The 24,775-nt window shown below is 44.4% G+C and overlaps 1 protein-coding gene across 1 annotated transcript in view; it reads left to right on the forward strand.

Annotated features, from left to right (window-relative positions):
- The window catches only part of MND1 (meiotic nuclear divisions 1), a 209,212-nt gene that overhangs the window by 128,836 nt on the left and 55,601 nt on the right, over positions 1 to 24,775 (forward strand). The gene's annotated exons all lie outside the window — the stretch shown is intronic.

The raw sequence follows: 24,775 nt of genomic DNA on the forward strand, positions 1-24,775 counted from the left end.
CCAGTGCAATCTGATTAAAAAAAAAAAAATCTGACTGCACTGGGACCAATATTGATCTGAGTAACAGCTCATCTGCGTTTTTTTTTTTTCTTGGCTCAGATCGGGATGAGAAAAAAATGCAGCATCAATAGTAAAAAGATCTAATGTTAAAAATAATTTAAAAAAACATCATATACTCCCCTTCCGGCGCCTTTCGCGCTCCTCTCGACGCTCCGGTGACCGGTCCATGCATTGCGATCTCGCAAGATGATGATGTAGCGGTCTTGCAAGACCGCTAAGTCATCATCTCGTGATACCGCAATGCACTCTTGAGACCGGAGCGCGCGAGGAGCGTCGGTAAATGCTTCCTGGATCCAGGGGCCAACGGAAGGGGAGTATATAACTATTTTTATTTTAATTCTTTTTTTTAACAGGGATATGATGCCCACATTGCTATATACTACGCGGGCTGTGCAATGTACCGCGCGGGCTGTGCAATGTACCGCGCGGGCTGTGTTATACGCTATGTGGGCTGTGCTACACTCTGTGGGCTGTGCTATTTACTACGTGGCCGGCCGCGAACAATCAGCAACAGGAGCAGTCCGGCCAAATCCTGTGTATTCAATGTATTATTCTAAAATCTTCATAAATAAACTACATACATATTCTAGAATACCCGATGCAGCGACGGGCACAGTCCGCCAGCACAATGGCCGCTCCTTCCTCCCCGCAGTCAGTGCCCGCTCCATACTCCCCTCCAGTCAGCCCTGCCAGCGTTAATGGACCGCGGTGTAACGCACTCCATTAACCCAGCTATTAACCCTGTGTGACCAACTTTTTACTATTGATGATGCGTATGCAGCGTCAATAGTAAAAATATCTAATGTTAAAAATAATAATTAAAAAAAAAAAAAAAAAAAAAAAGGTTATTCTCACCCTCCGACATGGCGCGCTGTCCTCGGCAGTGCAAGCGGTAGGTTCCGGTGCCAATGATGCTATGCGAGAAGGACCTGCCATGACGTCACGGTTATGTGACCGCGACGTCATCACAGGTCCTGCGCTCATACCAACCACACAGGCGCCAGGACTACAAGGGGCCCTCGGAAGGTGAGTATATGTTTATTTTTTATTTAAAGTTACATACGTGGCTGGGCAATATACTACGTGGCTGGGCAATATACTACGTGACTGGGCAATATACTACGTGACTGGGCAGTATACTACGTGTGTGCTGTATACTACGTGGCTCTGTGCTGTATACTACGTCGCTGTGCAATATACTACGTGGCTGGGCAATATACTACGTGGCTGGGCAATATACTACGTGGCTGGGCAATATACTACGTGGCTGGGCAATATACTACGTTGCTGGGCAATATACTACGTGGGCTGTGCAATATGCTACGTGGACATGCATATTCTAGAATACCCGATGCGTTAGAAACGGGCCACCATCTAGTATTAGATAAAATGGATATGTACACATAAAATAGATATAAAGATGTCAGTGACATATATAATTAGTACAGTGCTTGTGTAGCTTACTGTACATGTATTTTTTTTACTTACTAAATTATTTTCTGAAAAAAATGATGTAGAGTCTTCAGACATTTTTTTTTTAGCCAGCAAAGGGAAAGCAGGCAGCTGGAGGCAGATGTTTATAGCCTGGGAAGTGGGTAATACCCATGGTGTTTCCCAGTCTATTAATATCAGCTCACAGCTGTATACTTAGCCTTTCCTGGTTACTAACCCCTTTCTGACATTGGCCGAAATAGTACGCCGATGTCGGACACCCTCCCTTTGATGGAGGCTTCGGCGGTGAACCCACATCTTTCCCTGTTTTGAACAGCTGACGTGCCCAGAACAGCCGTGGTGCTAACCCATTAAATGCCGCTGTCAAACGCTGACAGCGGCATGTAACATGCGCTTCTGGCAATCGCGCCGGACATCCACCCATCGGTGACCCCCGTCACATGATCTCGGGTCTCTGATGGGTTGGTTTGACAACCAGATGTCTCCTGTAGACCTCTATGGTGTTTTCACTGCCGGATTGCTATGAGCGCCACCCGGTGGTCGGCGCTCGTAGCAAGTGAGTAATTCTGCTACATACAGGCGATCTGATCATCGCCTGTATGGAGCAGAGCCGATCGGGTTATTGCAGCATCTAGTCTCCCATAGAGACTATTAAAGGATGTCAAGAGTAAAAAATAAATGTTTTTTAAAAATATAAAAAAATTATAAAAGTTCAAATCGCCCTTTCGCCCAATTCAAAATAAAGTAATAAAAAAAAAATTCAAACATAGACATATTTTGGCGATTCACAATGCGAAGATACCAATCTATCAGTAAAAAAAAGGATTAACCTGATCGCTAAAAAAGTCAAAACGCCAGAATTACGTTTTTTTGTCGTTGCGACATTGCATTAAAATGCAATAACGGGCGATCAAAAAATATTATCTGCACCATATTTGTATTACAAGCCCTCACCCACCCGAGATCATGAAAAATGGAGACGCTACGGGTATCGGAAAATGGCACTTTTTTTTTTTTTTTTACAAAGTCCGAATTTATTTTACACCACTTAGATAAAAAAAGAACCTAGACATGTTTGGTGTCTATGAACTCATAATGACCTGGAAAATCATAATGGCAGGTCAGTTTTAGCATTTAGTGAACATGGTAAAAATAAAATGTGGGATTGCACTTTGCACTTTTTTTTGCAATTTCACCGCACTTGAAATTTTTTTCCTCATTTTCCAATACATAGTAACATAGTAACATAGTTAGTAAGGCCGAAAAAAGACATTTGTCCATCCAGTTCAGCCTATATTCCATCATAATAAATCCCCAGATCTACGTCCTTCTACAGAACCTAATAATTGTATGATACAATATTGTTCTGCTCCAGGAAGACATCCAGGCCTCTCTTGAACCCCTCGACTGAGTTCGCCATCACCACCTCCTCAGGCAAGCAATTCCAGATTCTCACTGCCCTAACAGTAAAGAATCCTCTTCTATGTTGGTGGAAAAACCTTCTCTCCTCCAGACGCAAAGAATGCCCCCTTGTGCCCGTCACCTTCCTTGGTATAAACAGATCCTCAGCGAGATATTTGTATTGTCCCCTTATATACTTATACATGGTTATTAGATCGCCCCTCAGTCGTCTTTTTTCTAGACTAAATAATCCTAATTTCGCTAATCTATCTGGGTATTGTAGTTCTCCCATCCCCTTTATTAATTTTGTTGCCCTCCTTTGTACTCTCTCTAGTTCCATTATATCCTTCCTGAGCACCGGTGCCCAAAACTGGACACAGTACTCCATGTGCGGTCTAACTAGGGATTTGTACAGAGGCAGTATAATGCTCTCATCATGTGTATCCAGACCTCTTTTAATGCACCCCATGATCCTGTTTGCCTTGGCAGCTGCTGCCTGGCACTGGCTGCTCCAGGTAAGTTTATCATTAACTAGGATCCCCAAGTCCTTCTCCCTGTCAGATTTACCCAGTGGTTTCCCGTTCAGTGTGTAATGGTGATATTGATTCCTTCTTCCCATGTGTATAACCTTACATTTATCATTGTTAAACCTCATCTGCCACCTTTCAGCCCAAGTTTCCAACTTATCCAGATCTATCTGTAGCAGAATACTATCTTCTCTTGTATTAACTGCTTTACATAGTTTTGTATCATCTGCAAATATCGATATTTTACTGTGTAAACCTTCTACCAGATCATTAATGAATATGTTGAAGAGAACAGGTCCCAATACTGACCCCTGCGGTACCCCACTGGTCACAGCGACCCAGTTAGAGACTATACCATTTATAACCACCCTCTGCTTTCTATCACTAAGCCAGTTACTAACCCATTTACACACATTTTCCCCCAGACCAAGCATTCTCATTTTGTGTACCAACCTCTTGTGCGGCACGGTATCAAACGCTTTGGAAAAATCGAGATATACCACGTCCAATGACTCACCGTGGTCCAGCCTATAGCTTACCTCTTCATAAAAACTGATTAGATTGGTTTGACAGGAGCGATTTCTCATAAACCCATGCTGATATGGAGTTAAACAATTATTCTCATTGAGATAATCAAGAATAACATCCCTCAGAAACCCTTCAAATATTTTACCAACAATAGAGGTTAGACTTACTGGCCTATAATTTCCAGGTTCACTTTTAGAGCCCTTTTTGAATATTGGCACCACATTTGCTATGCGTCAGTCCTGCGGAACAGACCCTGTCGCAATAGAGTCCCTAAAAATAAGAAATAATGGTTTATCTATTACATTACTTAGTTCTCTTAGTACTCGTGGGTGTATGCCATCCGGACCTGGAGATTTATCTATTTTAATCTTCTTTAGCCGGTTTCGCACCTCTTCTTGGGTTAGATTGGTGACCCTTAATATAGGGTTTTCATTGTTTCTTGGGATTTCACCTAGCATTTCATTTTCCACCGTGAATACCGTGGAGAAGAAGGTGTTTAATATGTTAGCTTTTTCCTCGTCATCTACAACCATTCTTTCTTCACTATTTTTTAAGGGGCCTACATTTTCAGTTTTTATTCTTTTACTATTGATATAGTTGAAGAACAGTTTGGGATTAGTTTTACTCTCCTTAGCAATGTGCTTCTCTGTTTCCTTTTTGGCAGCTTTAATTAGTTTTTTAGATAAAGTATTTTTCTCCCTATAGTTTTTTAGAGCTTCAATGGTGCCATCCTGCTTTAGTAGTGCAAATGCTTTCTTTTTACTGTTAATTGCCTGTCTTACTTCTTTGTTTAGCCACATTGGGTTTTTCCTATTTCTAGTCCTTTTATTCCCACAAGGTATAAACCGCTTACACTGCCTATTTAGGATGTTCTTAAACATTTCCCATTTATTATCTGTATTCTTATTTCTGAGGATATTGTCCCAGTCTACCAGATTAAGGGCATCTCTAAGCTGGTCAAACTTTGCCTTCCTAAAGTTCAGTGTTTTTGTGACTCCCTGACAAGTCCCCCTAGTGAAAGACAGGTGAAACTGCACAATATTGTGGTCGCTATTTCCTAGATGCCCGACCACCTGCAGATTTGTTATTCTGTCAGGTCTATTAGATAGTAATAAGTCTAAAAGTGCTGCTCCTCTGGTTGGATTCTGCACCAATTGTGAAAGATAATTTTTCTTGGTTATTAGCAGAAACCTGTTGCCTTTATGGGTTTCACAGGTTTCTGTTTCCCAGTTAATATCCGGGTAGTTAAAGTCCCCCATAACCAGGACCTCATTATGGGTTGCAGCTTCATCTATCTGCTTTAGAAGTAGACTTTCCATGGTTTCTGTTATATTTGGGGGTTTGTAACAGACCCCAATGAGAATTTTGTTACCATTTTTCCCTCCATGAATTTCGACCCATATGGACTCGACATCCTCATTTCCTTCGCTAATATCCTCCTTTAAAGTGGACTTTAGACAAGACTTTACATAGAGACAAACCCCTCCTCCTCTCCGATTTTTACGATCCTTTCTAAACAGACTGTAACCCTGTAAGTTAACTGCCCAGTCATAGCTTTCATCTAACCATGTCTCGGTTATTCCCACTATGTCAAAGTTACCTGTAGATATTTCTGCTTCTAGTTCTTCCATCTTGTTTGTCAGGCTTCTGGCGTTTGCGAGCATGCAGTTTAGAGGATTTTGTTTTGTTCCAATCTCCTCGCTGTGGATTGTTTTAGAAATGTTCTTACCTCCCATCTGAGTATGTTTTCCTGGGTCTTCTTTGTTCAAGTCTAATGTTTTTCTTCCCGTCCCCTCTTCTTCTAGTTTAACGCCCTCCTGATGAGTGTAGCGAGTCTTCTGGCGAATGTGTGTTTCCCAGGTTTGTTGAGGTGTAGTCCGTCTCTGGCGAGGAGTCCATCGTACCAGTAATTCACACCGTGGTCCAGGATATGTTAAAACCAATCTCATTGGGGGAAACCTGCTGTAAAGCAGCTGACGAAATTGACATGCTATGTTTTAAAAAACGAAAACAAACAGAAAATACTGGAAAAAAAGCATTGTGTGAATGAGATTTTATAGAAATCTCATACATTTTGCGGTTACCATAAAATGCTGCTTTTATTCTGCCTGAAAAAGTCTTCATCTTTTTCGTATGAAAGAAGTTAGTTACTTTACCATACACTTGGCAAAAGATTTCTTGCAGTGAGTTGCGCCACGGCAATCACTTTGAATAGACCAGCAGTAATCCGCCATCATGTGGTATCCCAGTGTCCTCGATATCTTTATTGTATAGTTCTTAAATCTTGTTGGAATCTTTACACCCTGCTCTTCACTTAAGGTACCTTCACACTAAACGACTCTGCAGCGATCCAGACAACGATCCGGATCGCTGCAGCGTCGCTGTTTGGTCGCTGGAGAGCTGTCACACAGACCGCTCTCCAGCGACCAACGATGCCGGTAACCAGGGTAAACATCAGGTTACTAAGCGCAGGGCCGTTCTTAGTAACCGATGTTTACCCTGGTTACCATCCTAAAAGTAAAAAAAACAAACGCTACATACTTACCTACCGCTGTCTGTCCCCGGCGCTGTGCTTTTCTGTACTGGCTGTGAGCACAGCGGCCGGGAAGCAGAGCGGTGACGTCACTGCTCTGCTTTCCGGCCGCTGTGCTCACAGCCAGAGCAGAGAAGCAAAGCGCCGGGGACAGACAGCAGTAGGTAAGTATGTAGTGTTTGTTTTTTTTACTTTTAGGATGGTAACCAGGGTAAACATCGGGTTACTAAGCGCGGCCCTGCGCTTAGTAACCCGATGTTTACCCTGGTTACCAGCGAAGACATCGCTGAATCGGTGTCACACACGCCGATTCAGCGATGTCAGCGGAAGAGCCAGCGACCAAAGAAAGGTCTGGCCCTCTAGCCCCGACCAACGACATCACAGCAGGATTCTGATCGCTGCTGCGTGTCAAACTAAACGATATCGCTAGCGAGGACGCTGCAAGGTCACTGATTGCTAGCGATATCGTTTAGTGTGAAGGTACCTTTATGTCACCAAGGTTTTCTGGGAAACGATCCAAGTGGCTGTGGAGATAATGCACCTTGTCATTGTACAGCCAAGGTGACAAAAGAAGAAATCATTCTTTCTACAAGTTCAGTGTAATTATCTGATTTAGGGTATGTGCACACGTAAGAATTTCTTGCCGAAAATTCCTGAAGAAAACAGGACATTTTCTGCAACAAATCCGCATGCTTTTTTTCGCGTTTTTTTTCCGGAGCTTTCCCAATGCATTATATAGCGGGAAAAACGCAAAAAAAACGCAAAATTAATGAATATGCTGCGTTTTTTTTACCACGATGCGTTTTTTTTGCGGAAAAAAGCATCATGTGCACACAGCCTTACAGTTCCCAAGAAAATTCTGTATAACCATAGATGCATTTGTATGCGTTTTTTAAGCGATTTTATAGCGAAAAAAACGCAATGTGTGCACACAGCCTTACAGTTTCCAAGAAAATTCGGTTTAACCATAGTAAAAGAAGACCATGCATCTGCCTCAGCATCGTTCAATGAATATTTGAAGTGTGGATCTTTCACTAGTCCTCTGATTTGAAGACCGTCAATAATACATGAGTTTAGCTTCTCCATGGTCAGCGCAGGAAATTTTCTGCAGATGTAGTCGAAACATTTTCCCTCTTTGTTTGGAACCTTTACAAACTGATTCATTAAACCTAATTTGATGTACAGTGGTGGTACAATGATCTTATTCCTGTCAATCAATGGTTCTGCAATTATATTCTTTTCTCCTACTATCGTCTGTTGTCTCAGAGGCCACTGTTTTCTCACCCAGTGCTCATTTTTTGATCTACTATCCCAGGAATAGATACCATGGATACTTGGTGATATCCACTGTGCTGTCCCAGAAGAATAGTCACTATTTTCCAGGACGTCCCCCTGACAGCACCCCGGAGGACGTCCTCCTCCTTGCAGGGACAGGAAAAGCACACAAGAGGTTAAAAGGTCTCACTCTGCCCCCTTTCCCCTCAGTGTTTTTCCTGTCCTTGCATGGAGGGACACACGAGAGAAGCACTGCGCAACTTACCGGAAGGCTCGGGGAACGTGCGGCTGGTCCAGTATCCTTCCTCCTGTCAAATGGCCCAGGGCTGAAACTCCCTGGTGGGGAGTCCCTCTGCCCCAGAGACCAGTGAGCGGACGGACCCCTGGGTAGAGCCGCTCCTCCCGGTGGGAGGCTCTCGGCTCAGGCGCCATGTCCTAGGATCGGAAGAGGTCCCCAGGAGCGTGCGTTCCACAGGTTGAAACGCGGAAGGCCGGCAGACTGCAGAGCAGGGCCAGCGTCCCTTCCGGTGACGTCAGCACCCTGAACCAGCGTGCGTTCCATATTGTGGAACGCGGAAGCGGCCAAAGCGCAGTGCAGGACAAGCGTCACTTCCGGTGACGTCAGCGCCCTGAACCAGCGTGCGTTCCACATCGTGGAACGCAGAAATGGCTGCGGTGACACAAGGGGCGAGCGTCACTAACGGTGAGGTCAGAGCCGGTGTGGAATGCGGAAACAACGCCTCACGCAGGGGATAAAAGGCAGTATGCGTCCCAGTTCAGGGAGCGCAGACACTGCGTAGAAACAAGCAGCTTGCAGGCTCCCTGATGCCCAAAGAAAAGGAGTGCGGTGACCTGAACGATAGGAGCGAGGACGCGGGGGTAAATACGCAGAACCCGAACCCGGGCACACACTTAGGCGCTCAGCCCCTAGTCCTGACTATCCCCATGCTTGTATCATCTAGGATAAGGATACACCACAGGCACCCCTGCCCACGGCTAAAAAGTCAGGCAAGGCCTCGACAAAGTGGAATTGCTGCCCCATATGCAATGTAAAACTTCCGAATACCTACAAGAAAGCCCTCTGTGGTTCTTGCACTTCCAGAGTTGTAAGGGAGGAACATCCATCCCTCCTGTCTGAAATGAGAAGCTTGATCCGCGAAGAGGTGCAGGCTTCCCTGTCTACCATCGCACAGCAGCGGCCCTCCAGTCCAGGCCCGAGTCCTAAGAGGCCTATAAGGGAACCGGAGCATAGAGAATTTGGACTATTCTCGGATGAGCAATCAGACATACAGGGCTCAGACCAGGAGGAGGGTGAGCTTCCGCTAGAAGATCAGGAACAGGACAGAAAGTACCTTTTCCCAGTTGAGGATACCGAGGACCTGGTACAGGCGGAGAGAAATACCATGCAAATGAAAGATGTCCCTCGGCCGATATCCAGGCAGGACCTAATGTTTGGAGGTCTCACATCCCAGAGGCAGACGGTGTTCCCAGTAAGCGAACATATTCGAGTCATGATATTACAGGAATGGAAGGAGGCAAAACGTAGACTAGTGATGTCCCGAGACTTTAAAGGTCACCTACCATTTGAACCAGATGACATCAGTACATGGGAAGAAATTCCTAAGGTCGCCGTACCAGTGGCTAAAGTCACAAAGAAGACTTCCATTCCTTTTGAGGACTCGTCAAGCCTGAGAGATCCTATTAACCGGAAGGCAGACATTCTCCTGCGACGTGCTTGGGAAGCATCAGCAGCCCTGATACGGACCAATATAGCGGCCACCTCTGTGGCTAGCTCCATGTTCCTGTGGATGGGACAATTGGAGGAAGATTTAGCTAACAAGACCCCTTGGGCTGAAATAATAGCCTCTCTACCCATTATAAAATCCTCAGAAAAAATATATGCCTAGGGGAGGCAGCTTTTGCAATAGATAAATACATCCGAAAAGAGAGCAAAGAGAAAGCTATAGCCTTAAAATAGTAAACATCCTTTATTACAATCAATAATTACATAAGAAAAGAACAATATGGCAAAATTAGAGTTTAAAAAGATATATATGTGGATCCAAAGTGCAACAGATATAATCGATCCAGACTCAAAAATCAGGCAATATCAGGGGTCATAGCATATATGATGTGCAAAATGCAGCCTAAGGTATAGAAATATTTCTAATGATGCAGGATAAAGTGCTAGTGTGCCTTGTGCAATGAAATCTAGGCAGCAAATGCAAGCTAGGAAAATAGGAACTGAAAAAATACACCTATACAAAAGTGCTGTTAGTATACTATGCGGCCTAAGGCTCTTAGAAAGGTGCACAGGTCCTATTTAAGCAACCATCAAGAGTGACCCTGGAAAATAAATAAGGCACAGTGGCAGGAAAGAATTACCTGTGAGCCGTGGAGCGATTCTCGATTTGGGGAATCGCTCCACGGCTCACAGGTAATTCTTTCCTGCCACTGTGCCTTATTTATTTTCCAGGGTCACTCTTGATGGTTGCTTAAATAGGACCTGTGCACCTTTCTAAGAGCCTTAGGCCGCATAGTATACTAACAGCACTTTTGTATAGGTGTATTTTTTCAGTTCCTATTTTCCTAGCTTGCATTTGCTGCCTAGATTTCATTGCACAAGGCACACTAGCACTTTATCCTGCATCATTAGAAATATTTCTATACCTTAGGCTGCATTTTGCACATCATATATGCTATGACCCCTGATATTGCCTGATTTTTGAGTCTGGATCGATTATATCTGTTGCACTTTGGATCCACATATATATCTTTTTAAACTCTAATTTTGCCATATTGTTCTTTTCTTATGTAATTATTGATTGTAATAAAGGATGTTTACTATTTTAAGGCTATAGCTTTCTCTTTGCTCTCTTTTCGGATGTATTTATCCATTATAAAATCCGCCACTGCCTTCCTGGCTGATACTTCAGCTGAATCAGTAAGGTTTGCTGCCAGAAACGGCTCTTTGTCCAATGCGACTCGTAGAGTCTTCTGGCTAAAGTCCTGGTCCGGGGATAATGCTTTCAAACATAAGTTATGTGCCATCCCCTTCTCAGGGTCTAGAGTATTTGGGCAGGCTGTAGACTACATCTTGGAGTTTGCGTCTGATAGCAAAAGGGTTCCCCGAGGACAAACCCCAAAAATTTCAGCCCTTTCGAAAAAGGCTGGCCCTTCGCAAACAACCCGATTATAGAGATCAGGGGAGATCCAACAGAGGAACCTATAGAAGTTCCTATAACAAGAGCAGAAGGGGCAAGAATTCTCTTTTTGGATCTAGCTCTAGATTTAGAAGGCAATGACGTCATCTGTATCAGGGGGCAGGCTCAGTCTCTTTGCGGAAAAATGGAGTCAGATCACCAAAAGCAAATTGGGTACTAAGAGCCATAACAGAAGGCTACAGAATAGAACTTTCCTCTTCCCCGCCTCAGAGATATATTATACCTACTACCTTAGCAGCAGACTCCGCAATGCTTGTGGACCTTCATGAGTTACTCAGTTCAAAGGTCATAGCTCCGGTCCCCCCATCAGAAATAGGCAGAGGCCACTACTCCTCCCTATTTTCAATCTTGAAGCCTTCAGGAGAAGCATGTACAATCATAAACCTGAAACCGTTAAATGTATGGGTCAGATACAAGAGGTTTAGGATGGAGTCGATAAGGTCGACGTCCGTCTCATAGACAAGGACTCGGTGTTGTGCACTCTCAACCTGAAGAGTGCTTATTACCAGGTCCCGATCCATCCGGCCGTACAGGAACTTCTGAGATTCGCTGTAAGTCTACCAGACCGTACCTGCCACCTCCAGTTTCAGTGCCTCCCGTTCGGCTTGGCCTCGGCTCCCAGAATATTTACAAAGTTGGTCTCGGAGGTAGTTGCCTACTTAAGAAGCCAGGGAATTATAATTGTACCTTACGTGGACGACTTTCTCCTGGTGGCACAGTCTGCAGAGGTCTTAGCCCTACGCAGAGATCGGACCATTTCGGTGATGGAGTACCTCGGCTGGGTGGTAAACCGAAAGAAATCACATCCAACACCCGAGTCCCGGAAAGTATTTCTAGGAGTGCTTCTGGATTCTACTCGCAGGGCATCCTTACTGCCAAGGGAGAAGTAGGAGTCGATAAGACGCAAGGCCACAGAGTTTCTAAATCATCGAGTTACCATAAGGTCAGCCATGAAGATCCTAGGGGTAATGACAGCGTGCATCCCTTGCATCAGGTGGGCTCAGGCCCACTTAAGACCATTGCAGAGACAAGTACTCTCAGCATGGGATCGCCGCCAGGCATCTCTGGACAAGACGATACCCCTGTCAGCAGGAGTGAGAAGATCATTACGGTCTCAACACAGAAACCTAAGACAGGTGTTTCGTGGATCCCCTCTCCTTGCGTGGTAATCACCACGGACGCCAGCCAGTGGGGATGGGGAGCTCACCTAGAAGGAAGATTCCTTCATTGCAGATGGCCCGAAGACATCAGCTGCAAGTCATCGAACGTCAGAGAGTTCTATGCAGTATGGGAGGCCCTAAGAAGTAACCGTTCACAATTAAGGAACCAGCACGTGAAAATCTTTAGACAACGTGACAGCAATGTCATTCCTGAGGCACCAGGGAGGTCACAGACACAGAGCGCTACAGGATCTAGGGCGGAAAATATTCTCCTGAGCAGAAAACACGGTCCTTTCAATAACCACGGTACACCTGGAAGGGTCACAAAATGTTGTTGCAGACTACCTGAGCAGGCAAAGAATCTGTCCAACAGAATGGAAACTGAGCCAGGAGGCATTTCAGATGCTGTGCCACTGCTGGGGGACTCCCAGAATAGATTTGTTTGCCAAAAGAAAAAATTCAAAGGTGCCCAAATTCTATTCCCTGAACGCTTCAGATGTGCCGGAAGCGGTCGACGCCCTTAGGAAGACGGGATTTGGATGTTTCACCCCCGGGTACATTTACTTCACCTGTGGGAAGTTGTACCATCTAGCTGCCATACCATCACCCCAGAGGACCCCTTTAAGAAGCGTCGGTCCCTACTGACCGAATACCACAGGTGGCATCACGAACAAAAACTTTATTTACCAAGCTCTTAAGACTTTTCCCTTTTATTTGAGTGCCCAGGGCCATGGACTGGGTCGCAGCCACCGTGACATCCCCTTCAAGTACCGGACCCGATACCGAGTACCCAACTGCCCTGGCGGGCGATTCAACTTGGCGTCATGAACAGGATGTGCTGGGGGCGAAACATCCTATAATCTAGTAAGACCTAGGACAAACCATTCTACACCTTCCCACCAAATGCACTCATTCCTATGATGCTCAGGAAGATCAGGCAAGGCTTCTTCTGATCGTCCCGTTCTGGCTGAAGAGGAGTTGGTTCCTGCTGCTGGGGTCCATAGCTATAGAGAACCCAATCAAGCTTCCTCTGTGGAGAGACATCATCCATCAGGGTCCAGTCTTACACCAGAACCCAGGAAGACTACACCTTTCAGCATGGATCCTGATTGGGACATTCTGAAAGCCCGGGGCTTATCGGATCAAGTCATATCCACTATATAACCTCGGCTATCTACTACAAGATCTGGAGAAGATTGTCTGGAAGGTGGCAGGTCCGTCGTCATAGCAGGGATCCCCGATGTCCCTCGGGTCCTGGATTTTCTCCAGGCAGGGTTTAACATGGGCCTTAGACCTAGCACCCTTAAGGTCCAGATTTCGGCACTCACTACTTACATGGACTACCCTCTGGCTTCTCATTCATGGGTAGTTAGATTTGTAAGAGCTACCCAGAGGCTGTGCCCCACTATCAGGCAGTTAACCCCCCCGGGACCAAACCTCGGGGCTCTTTGTAAAGAACCTTATACCCTGAATGGAAATATGCCTATTTCAGCTCACACCTGGAAGATAGCTTTCCTGGTGGCCATTACTACAGCTAAGAGAGTGATGAATATTCAGGCCCTGTCCACTAGAGACTAGTGATGAGCAAGTATACTCGTTGCTCTGGTGACCTCCGAGTATTTATTATTACTCGGAGATATAGTTTTCATCTCCTCAGTTGCATGATTTACGGTTTCCAGATAAGCTGAATACATGTTGGAATTCCCTAACAAACAGGCATTCCTCACATGTATTCAGCGCATCTGGAAGCTGTAAATCATGCAACTGAGGCGTTTAAAACTATATCTCCGAGCAATAACAAATACTCGGAGGTCACCCGAGCGTGCTCTGGAAAACCCGAGCAACGAGTACACTCGCTCATCACTACTAGAGACCCATATCTACAGATTCGGGAGGACCACATCGTTTTAAAGCTGGACCCAGCTTTCATACCCAAAGTAGCATCTGGCCAGAATCGGAATCAAGAAATAATTTTACCCTCCTTTTGCTAGAACCCCTCAAACGCAAGGGAGCAGGCTTTACACTCTCAGCAGACGACATTTGGGAGAAAAGTTCTCCAGGCAGTAATCCCACCCTAGAGGAGTTTTCTTTGGTATTCTCCAGGGTGCTGTCAGGCGGACGTCCTGGAAAATGGATATTAGACCTACTGGTAATTCGGTTTCCAGGAGTCCATCCTGACAGCACTGTAAGTTCCCCCCTATGTATGCTATTTCTTATGATGTAATATGATTTGGTTAATAAAGATTGTCAATTGCATCTATCCATGGTGTGGTACTTGTCAAAACACTGAGGGAAAGGGGGCGGAGTGGGACCTTTTAACCTCGTGTGCTTTTCCTGTCCCTGCAAGGAGGAGGAGGAGGACGACGTCCTCCAGGGTGCTGTCAGGATGGACTCCTGGAAACCGAATGTTTTAGATCTACACAGATTGGCCACTGGTGGTCGTGGTATCATATTTTCTATAGGACCAGAGCAATTGTGTTTTTTCTCTTCAGTCATCTTATTTGAGTGACCTATCAGAATTGATCCATACTTGTTTTCATTGTGTAAAAACACACATTTTAGGCTCTGTTTAGAACTGTCTATGAACAGCTGCCATTCACTTAGTCGATATTATGATATTCTTATTTTCATCAGGAAGCATTGAATATTATTGCAATAAACATACGGTAATCACTTCCCTCCGAGAAAAATGGCAGTAAATCCTCTTCTTTGTTGCGATGCTATGTGATTTTCTTCCAGATGAAATGAATTCCTCTTTTAGTCTAGACGCCAATAATTCTGTTGATTTTTCTTTGGGAGATTTAGCTCTCTAACGAGGTCATTGAGCTCCCGCTGATTAAAAACTTGTGACACTGATGAGGTTCCTTCAAAATCACGGTCATCATGTCAACTGTTTATAGGTAAAGAACAGGATTCATCTTCAGGGAGCTTTTATAGCTTATTGAATGGTGGGACTGGTATTTCATATGAGTGTAAAACAGGTTGTTTTGCAGAGTCTAGGTCAGGATACATCCATGTACTCCGATTACATCCAGTAATGCCCTTTATGTTAGCCACACAGACGTAACAATCATCACTGTGATTCCTCTGGTTTCTCCACACCATAGTTATACCACATTTCAGTCATTTCCTTGGGCTATTTGTCCACTGCCAAAGACGCTTAATGCAATTTTTACAGACAGTTTGTGGAGCCTACGTCTTATCTTGGTCCCCTAGTTTTATTTTGAAATAGCTTAGGTATGCCCTTTTCACAAAATCAGAAATGGATTTTCCAAGTTATCACCTACAAGTTTAAAAATATATAGATTAGACAAAGTCAAAAATAAATTTTAAGAATGGTCTTCTGCTGAAGCACAATGACTCGACTTGAAGTGAAAAGATGTCACCAAGGTTGCCAAATGGTCTACTATATTGCCACACTTTTTCCTGTGGAACACGCCACCGACAGGGTCTGTATAGAATGACCAGTGGTCAATTACGTATTTGACTAAGACCTTAACTCCTTCACGACCAGAGGTATTTTCTTTTTTACGTTTTAATTTTTTGCTCCCATTCTACCAAGAACCATAACTTTTACATTTTTTTGGTCAATATGGCCATGTCAGGGCTTGTTTTTTTAGGGACAAGTTGTAATTTTGAACTACACCATTAGTTTTAACATATCATGCACTGGAAAACGGGAAAAAACCAAGTGCGGTGAAATTGCAAGAAAAAAGTGCAATTCTACAGTTGTTTTTTTGTTTTTGTTTTTTACCATGTTCACTAAATGCTAAAACTGACCTGCCATTCTGATTCCCCAGGTCATTACAAGTTTATAGACACCCATCTGGATTTTTTTTCACCACTTAAACAAAAAAAAACCTAAAGTTTGGTAAAAAATAAAAAAATGCCATTTTCCGAGACCTGTAGCTTCTCCATTTTTCGTGATCTGGAGCTGAGTGAGAGCTTATTTTTTGTGCGCCGAGCTGATTTTTTTTATTGATACCATTTTGTTGTTGATATGATCTTTTGTTCGCCTTTTATTGCAATGTAGCAGTGAACAAAACAACCTAAATCTGACGTTTTTGAATTTTTTTCTCGTTACGCCGTTTAGTGATCATGTTAAATCTTTTTTTATTTTGGTAGATCGGGCAATTCTGAACTTGGCAATACCAAATATGTGTATATTTGTTTTTTTATAATTTTTTTATTTTGAATGGGGCGAAAGGAGGGTGATTTGAACGTTTAGATTTTTTAATTTTTTTTAATACTTTTTAAAAAAATTTTCTTTACATGTTTCAGTAGTGTCCATGGGAGACTAGAAGCAGCACTAATTCAGTTGCCTCTCCTACACACAGGCGATGATCAGATTGCCTGTGTGTAGCAGAAATGCTCACTTGATATGAGCGCCGACCACCCGGCGCTCATAGCAATCCGGCTATGACAACCATAGAGGTTTGCTGGAGATCTCTGGTTGTTATGCCAATATGCCAACCCATCGGTGACCCACGATGATGTGACGGGGTCACCAATGGGCGGGATTAGTGATACGCTTCTGGCATTAAACTAGTTAACAGCCGTAGGTGGATCACGATTCAACCTGCGGCTGTTGCGGGCATATGTCAGCTGTATATATAAGCTGACATGTTTCTGGAAAGGTGCGAGTTCAGCCCCAGAGCCCGCACCAAACGGGGGAGTCCGACATCGGCATACTATTACACCCGATGTCGGAAAGGGGTTGTCCGGTCAAAACCAATAAGTGTAAAGTCACTCAGTGTGACTGCAGATTTATGAATCCCCCGGTGCATGCACTGTGCTCTGCAGGGATTCGCCGGCTTCAGACCTGGGACAGGCACCATTGATTGATTTTACCATATAGTGTACTGGAAAACAGGAAAAAAAATTCCAAGTGCTGTGCAATTGCAAAAAAGTGCTAGACAGATGGAATCAGCTGTCATGTGCCAGAAAAGATACAGGCTCAGTGCCAGAGCCCGCATAAAACAGGGGAGGTGATCTGTATATCAAGTCTTAAAGGAGTTAATACCCCTGTCGGGGAAAAAATACCAAATTTATGTATGAGCAACTGTACAATAATCTCAAAGTAGAGCTGCTATAAAGGCGTATTCTGATTCAGATGACTGAGTATATCTAAAATCTAGCCTAATACCTGAGGCACCAGAACATTTTCATTTGTTTCGCAGAATATGGGTTTGTCAATTTCTATACCACTTCTCATTGTACATTTTGTAGGGTTAGCTATGGTCCTTCATGAGTGTGTCATACATAGATCTTCTGGTTGGATTGACATTATTTCTCGGTCGCCTGTACACCTTTATACATAAACATGGTAATTCATGTAAATATGTGCGGAGGATTTAATTAGGTTTGAAGCAGAATATATTAGTGGTTTGAAAAGAACAGGGCCCATATGGAGGACTCTGATGTGGTATAATACTTATGGAAATTTCATTTGAGGATGGATTTTGAAATACGGTACTTTTTATAATATAAGAGCATTGAAAGCTATTGAAAAACTACAACCCTCCTTTAAGGCTAATGCATAATGAGCTTTGTGATTTGTCACACACGCAAGGGTTTCTATAACTCCACAGCAAAGTGCTTCACAATGAGTAGGTGAGATGTTCACATGAATACTGTAGATCACATACAAAGAAATGATAAGGGACAGGTCAGGTTGGCAATTTGGGTATAATGAACTCTTTCAGTTGCTGTACCAGTTGTACTGTGAACTGTTTCCTCTTACTTGTAATAGTAGAACATTAACACTAAGAAGGAAATCCATCATAAAGATCTTCTAATAAAAGCACTTCTTTATTATATACTAGATGGCAGCCCGATTCTAAAGAATCGGGAGTCTAGAATCCATATATACTTTATTTATTCAAATGTAAGAATAATACAATTAATAAATAATAGTAAGAAAGAACAAAAATAATATGCAGTATATGGAGAAAACACCAAACAAAAGTTCAAAATTGGTGTGAAAATGTCACTGAACCACTTCACAACTAAATATATATAGTTTTGGTAAATGGTATTATCATTTTTTTGACGAAATTCGGCAGGAGCTTGAAGAGCAACGTCACTGGCCCCGCCTCCACGCAGTAGAAACTTGCTGTGAGGTAAAAATTCAAAAATCACACCAAAATGGCGGGCGGAGTGTTTCACAGTACGGCACGTTTCTGATTGGTCGCTCGCAGCAGGCGGCAACCAATCAGACACTGGACACTGTTGACGTCACTTATCTCCGGACATTAGCTCCGGACATTAGCTCCGGACATTAGCTCCGGACAAAGCCACGGAAGTTGGCACAAATTGCAGGAAGTAGTATTCTAGGCAATTATATATTAGAAAGTGAAAAAGGTTGCAGCTTGCATCACCAAAAAATGGCAAGCTAATGCGTTTCTCACAGAGTCTTTTGTCATTGCATGAAATAATGTCATATCTCATCTCAACAAATGTTGACATACTTTTTATAGATTGTAAAGCTGTTTCTGCTCCAAAATCCAGATAAAAAACCACTTCAAATACTCCTTTTTTTATTTCAATGGGAAACCACGATGCTGCTCATTCATTTTCTTTTATGACTAGGCTTTAAAATAAACGAACATGCACTCTAAAAAAAAAACAAAAAAACAGTTATTTGCCACTTCTTTGACGCGGATTCAACAACCAATGTGATATTGACCTAAAAAAAACTTAGATAAAAAAAAAGTGTTGGAACTGAAAATTGCATTGAAAAAAATATGTCACAAGATCTATGGAAGTTGTGATTTCCAAATGTTTTTGTAGTCGAATGGCTGTTACAATGGAAAAAAAAGCCTGCTGAGAAATTGTGCACACAGCCCAAAATAATCTTCATCCTATCACATATTACTCACACAACATGATGTAGCTTTGTACTTGTCATCCAATTTTTTTAGATTGTTTCTATGTAATTGCCCAGCAAGTTGTGGCTGATTTTTCCTTTTATTTATTACTAGATGGTGGCCCGATTCTAACGCATTGGGTATTCTAGAATATGTACCGTGTTTCCCCGAAAGTAAGACCCTGTCTTACATTAATTTTACCCCAAAAAGTCCCACCCTGTCTTACTTTCGGGGGAGGTCTTACATTAGCCGGAAAAAAAAGACAATTTTCAAATTCAGTACAGTACTTAACGTTACACCGTTCAACTGGAAAGCAGACAACAAATCAAAGTACGGTAACAGTAACACACTATGGTACGGTACTGTACGGTAATTGCCGTATACCCTCTGCCTGCATACCATAACAGTGCCGTATCCCACTGCACACAGCCCCATACCCCATAACAGTGCCGTATCCCACTGCACACAGCCCCATACCCAATACAGTACATGTTTCCCTACTTGGTTTTTAAATGCTGGACGTTTTCCTCTGCGGTGCGGCTGTGGGTGCGGAAGGCCTGTGCTGCAGGGAACGCTGTGCCAATCAGCAGGGAAACAGCGGTGACGTGGGGCTGGGGCGGCCAATTACAGCCCGAGCTGCTGGGCCAATCAGCACTCGAGCCGGGGGCCGGCGGTGACGTGGGGAGCAGGGGCGGCCAATGAGCTGTTGAGCTGGACAGATTGCGGGGTTAACACGGCGAGTTAACCCCATGAGCGCTGGACCCGCCCAGCTGCACCTGAGGACACCTCTGGAGCCTGGGGACCCAATGGGGGACAGCGGTAGCCCAAAGGTAAGGGCCTTACATTTCACAGCGGCCCCCCCAACCCTGCCTTACATTCGGGGGAGGCCTTACATTGGAGGACCCCCCCGAAACCCCCACCCTGTCTTACTTTCGGGGGGGGTCCTACTTTCGGGGAAACAGGGTATGTATGTATGTATATAGCAGCCATATAGTATATAGCAGAGGCCACGCAGTATATAACACAGGCCACGCAGTATATAACACAGGGCACGTAGTATATAGCACAGCCCAATAGTTATATACTCACCCCCTGGGATCCAGCGAAACTCTGGCGATGCGCACGCGGCTGCCGCCATCTTCCGTTCCCAGGATGCATTGCGAAATTACCCAGATGACTTAGCGCATCGTCGGACGACGAAAGGTGAGAATAGCAGGTTTTTTGTGTTTTTATTATCTTTAACACTACATAGGCAGCATGAATAGTAAAAAAGTTGGGGACACACAGGGTTAATAGCAGCGTTAACGGAGTGCGGTACCAGCGGCCCGTTACCGCTGGCATTAACCCTGTGTGAGCGGTGACTGGAGGGGATTACGGAGCTGGCGCCGGGCACTGACTGCAGGGGAGTAGGGGAGGGACTAATCGGACTGTGCCAGTCGCTGATTGGTCACGGCAGCCATGACAGGCAGCTGGCGAGACCAATCAGCGACGCGGGATTTCTGTTATGGAAGTTGCCGACAGAAAGACTGAAGTACCCCTTAGACAATTATATATATAGATGCAAGAAGGTGGAAGAATTAGGGTATGTGCACACGTCCGGATTTTTAGCGTTTTTTTTGCGGAATTTCGCTATAAAAACGCTATAATTCCGCATCAAAAACGCTAAAAATATGCATCCTATCATTTAGAATGCATTCCGGATTTTTTGTTCAGATGGATGCGTTTTTTTCCGCAAAAAAAACGCATTCCGCAAAAAAAATGGACATGCTCATTCTTTTTGCGGATTTTTTGCGGATTTCTAAGCCAAAATGACTTTCAGGAAAAAAAAAAAAATCCGCGCAAAAAAAGCGAAAAATCAGCGCGGAAAAAACGCGATTTTCTGCCAGAATTCTCCGGATTTTGTCAGGAAAAAAACCTGACGTGTGCACATAGCCTTAGAGTTCAGAAATCCTGGAAAACATTTCACAAGTGTTCATGCGTTGTTTAACTGATGGAAAAAATAACGCCACAGCGATGGAAACATTTATCCTTTATACAATTGATGATTATTTAATAACTAGATGGAGGCCCGATGCTATCGCATCAGGAGGGCGGTAATGTCACAATGGGGCCAGGCTTTGCAGCGTTGTGAATCTCCCACAGGGGTGGATTAAGGATAGCCAGGGCCCCGGGCTGTTCAGACACTGTGGGCCCCCTGGTCATGTGACAGGGTCATCATATACCTGATCCAGATTATTCCAGAAAAATTGTTGCTGTGTGAAACTATAACCTGTCAAACATCCATTGATCTAGTCAATTTACCCTTCAGTTAGGAAAAAAAAAAAACACAATACTATCACCATAAGTTCCAGTATTCACAGGAGATCTGTACTTAGTATGCAGTGTCTGTGTAGAGGTAATACAGTGATCACCGGTGACATTGTACACCAGTCCTCTGTATATAGTATACAGTGTATAGGTAACACAGACTCACCAGTGACGTCTCTAGGGGAAGTCTTTCATCTTTCATCCAGCACAGACCGCCATCACTTCATCCAGCCAGGACTCATCTTTGCAAGAAATAACACAGTTATCTCGAGCTCCGCTTGCAGAACACATTACTTAATTTTTCCCAACTTCTACATTACACCACATGAAGAAAAAGAGGCAACATAGTGTCTATCTACACAGTAACAGGACCGCCCCCCCCCCATTTAAAACAGTGTCCTCAAAAAATAAAATACATTACTGCAGTAATAATAACCCTTAATTAGCCCCTATCGTGGTAATAATATCCTCCATCCTGGCTCCCGTGTATCTCATTCCTGGCTCCAGCCATGTTCTCCCATCCTGCCCTCATGAGTATCCTTCCTCCCCCATATGATCTCCCCATCCTGCCCCATCAGTCTCCATTGTATCCATCCTGCCCCATGATCCTGCACGATCTGTCTCCAATCCTGCCCCATGTCTTTCATTCTGCCCCGTGTCTCCAATCATGCCCCGTATCTACATTCTGCCCATGTCTCCAGTCCTGCCTCCAGTGTGTCCAGCATCTCTGCCCCCAGTGTGTCCAGCATCTCTGCCCCCAGTGTGTCCAGCATCTCTGCCCCCAGTGTGTCCAGCATCTCTGCCCCCAGTGTGTCCAGCATCTCTGCCCCCAGTGTGTCCAGCATCTCTGCCCCCAGTGTGTCCAGCATCTCTGCCCCCAGTGTGTCCAGCATCTCTGCCCCCAGTGTGTCCAGCATCTCTGCCCCCAGTGTGTCCAGCATCTCTGCCCCCAGTGTGTCCAGCATCTCTGCCCCCAGTGTGTCCAGCATCTCTGCCCAGAGTGTGTCCAGCATCTCTGCCCCCAGTGTGTCCAGCATCTCTGCCCCCAGTGTGTCCAGCATTTCTGCCCCCAGTGTGTCCAGCATCTCTGCCCCCAGTGTGTCCAGCATCTCTGCCCCCAGTGTGTCCAGCATCTCCGCCCCCAGTGTGTCCAGCATATTGCAACCAGTGTGTCCAGCATCCTGCCACCAGTGTGTTCAGCAATCTGCCCCAGTGTCTCCAGCATCTCTGCCCCCAGTGTCCAGCATTCTGGCCCGGGCTCCCCGGATTGTCGTTCGCAATAAAAAAAAAAAAACAAGTTCTCCTCACCTGTCCGCGCTCCTTCGGCGAAGCTCCCTCCAGCAGCGCGCACTCGCCGGCGACTGACAATAACGTCTGCTGATTTCAGCTGCAAGCCTCCAGTTGGCTGGCGGCTGTTAACTATTGATGTGCAGGGTCAATCTGCACGGTTGCCCAGGGCCCCCCCACACCACTGGGCCCTGGGCTACCTCTCAGATTGACCTCATTATAATCCTCACTGATCTCCCCCCCCCCCCCCCATGTGCTCACCCACCTATCCACTCTCTGCATTGTTTTTGTACCAGTGATGCTGTTGCTCTTCAAGAATATCATTTGCCTGTTGTTGCCTTCGATGTTGTGCCTTTGCTGCTTTCCTTTCATTGGCATACTTTTAGGAGGAGCCATGTTGGTGTTGATATTTGCTTTTTAAAGGAGTTTTCCCACGAACGAAAGTTCATTTTAAAAATTGTCTGTGTCTGACCGTGTACAGAACATACCACAGCTCGTGGGCAGGGGAGGAAGCAAAAGACAATACTGACATTACAGCAGGAGATCGCAGAGGATACATAATGTGAGGTAAAGTATTGTTTAAAAACAGTCAGTGAAATATTTTACCTCACAAAATTAATCCTCTGTGATCCCCTGCTGTAATGTCAGTATGACAGGCAATTTTTAAAATGAACTTTCGTTGTGGGGAAACCCCTTTAATGTGACCGGCTTCCTCTGCCTGTAGACACGTCGCGCATCTGCCGCCGGGATCAGCCGAATGATTCACTGCACCTGCACGTAATTCACGCAGGAGCAGTAAATCAGACCGCCGCCATCTTTGTGCAGACAGATAACGTCAGTCACATAAAAACTGCACATGTATTCCTCCTGTACAAAGTTGGCGACAGTCAGTGAATCATTTGGCTGATCCTGGCGGCGGCTTGTTCGCGACGGTGTTCCGCTGGTGGTACCGCGCAACAGGCTGTGTACGGCGTATCCAGTGTGTGGTGCTTACGGCATATACTTTGTGTGTGTGGTGCATACAGCGTATACAGTGTGTATGTGTGTGGTGCGACAGTGTTCCGCTAGTGGTACAGCACAAGAGGCTGCATGGAAGTGAGAGAGTGTGTGAGTGTGAAAGGGAAAGTGTGAGAGTGGGTGTGTACAGCATATAGTGTGTGTGCTGCGACGGTGTTCCGCTGGTGGTACCGCGCAAGAGACTGGTACCACCAGCAGTTTCCTTATTGAGACACCCATCACTTGGGTGTCCCAATATGGTGGTCGGTGAACTTCCGCCGCTTGGAATTTTGGGATCTGGACACATCTGGACAGAACAGGATGTGAAGACATTACAAGTTAATTCTATAATAAGACAGCAAATAATTAATACCAGGCTTTTAGAAAGTGGGTGGTCATATTCAGTGCTGAAGCTCTCAGGTGGGAGAATCTTGGGTATTAGCTTAATTGAATGAAGTTAAATGGGTATTTAAAAAAACTCTGCAGCTAATCCAAAACTTGGTGGAAGAAGACCTATTTTTATAAATTTGGAGAAGTAAGAAATGATGAGCAGCATGTCTACTGTAAGATATTTTTATAGAAATGATTTGTGTTCTTGTGTGCTCAGATGATATACATCTTCCTTCTCCGTTGCGATGTTTCCAGATGAGGCTTTGAAGATTTGTCGTTTTTGGCCCGTGCCATTTACTATAAACAATGTTACATTGGCCATCGGAAAGCACCAGTCTTTGATGTATTCAGCACCTGAGATCCTGCTCCTGGTTGCATAGACTGGAATTTATGTCCTCTTGTACAAGCCCAAGACATGTAGTTATGATTTGTTGATACTTTACTAATCTCTTTAGACATCTACAGAATATTGACCTTTTCTAACTTTCTCTGTAGTGACACATCTATTTTACGGAGACGCTCCAACTTCAAAACAGCAAACACAAAACCAAATTTACTAGTTGGGCATTAGCAAACCTTAGAGAATATTATTCATGTCATTGAAGTATACATGTCCTTTCACTGGCAACAAATAGATGAGAAGAGGTTGTCACATAGCTGTTCAGAATTCTAAATGTCAAATTGGCTATACCGGGACATCGGATGTAACAAAAATCTTTTAGGTCAATATAAAAAAGTAAACAAGTTTTTCTTTGTAGCGTTGGAG

This window comes from Ranitomeya imitator, chromosome 1 (assembly GCF_032444005.1).
Source record: "Ranitomeya imitator isolate aRanImi1 chromosome 1, aRanImi1.pri, whole genome shotgun sequence".
Taxonomy (NCBI): domain Eukaryota; kingdom Metazoa; phylum Chordata; class Amphibia; order Anura; family Dendrobatidae; genus Ranitomeya; species Ranitomeya imitator.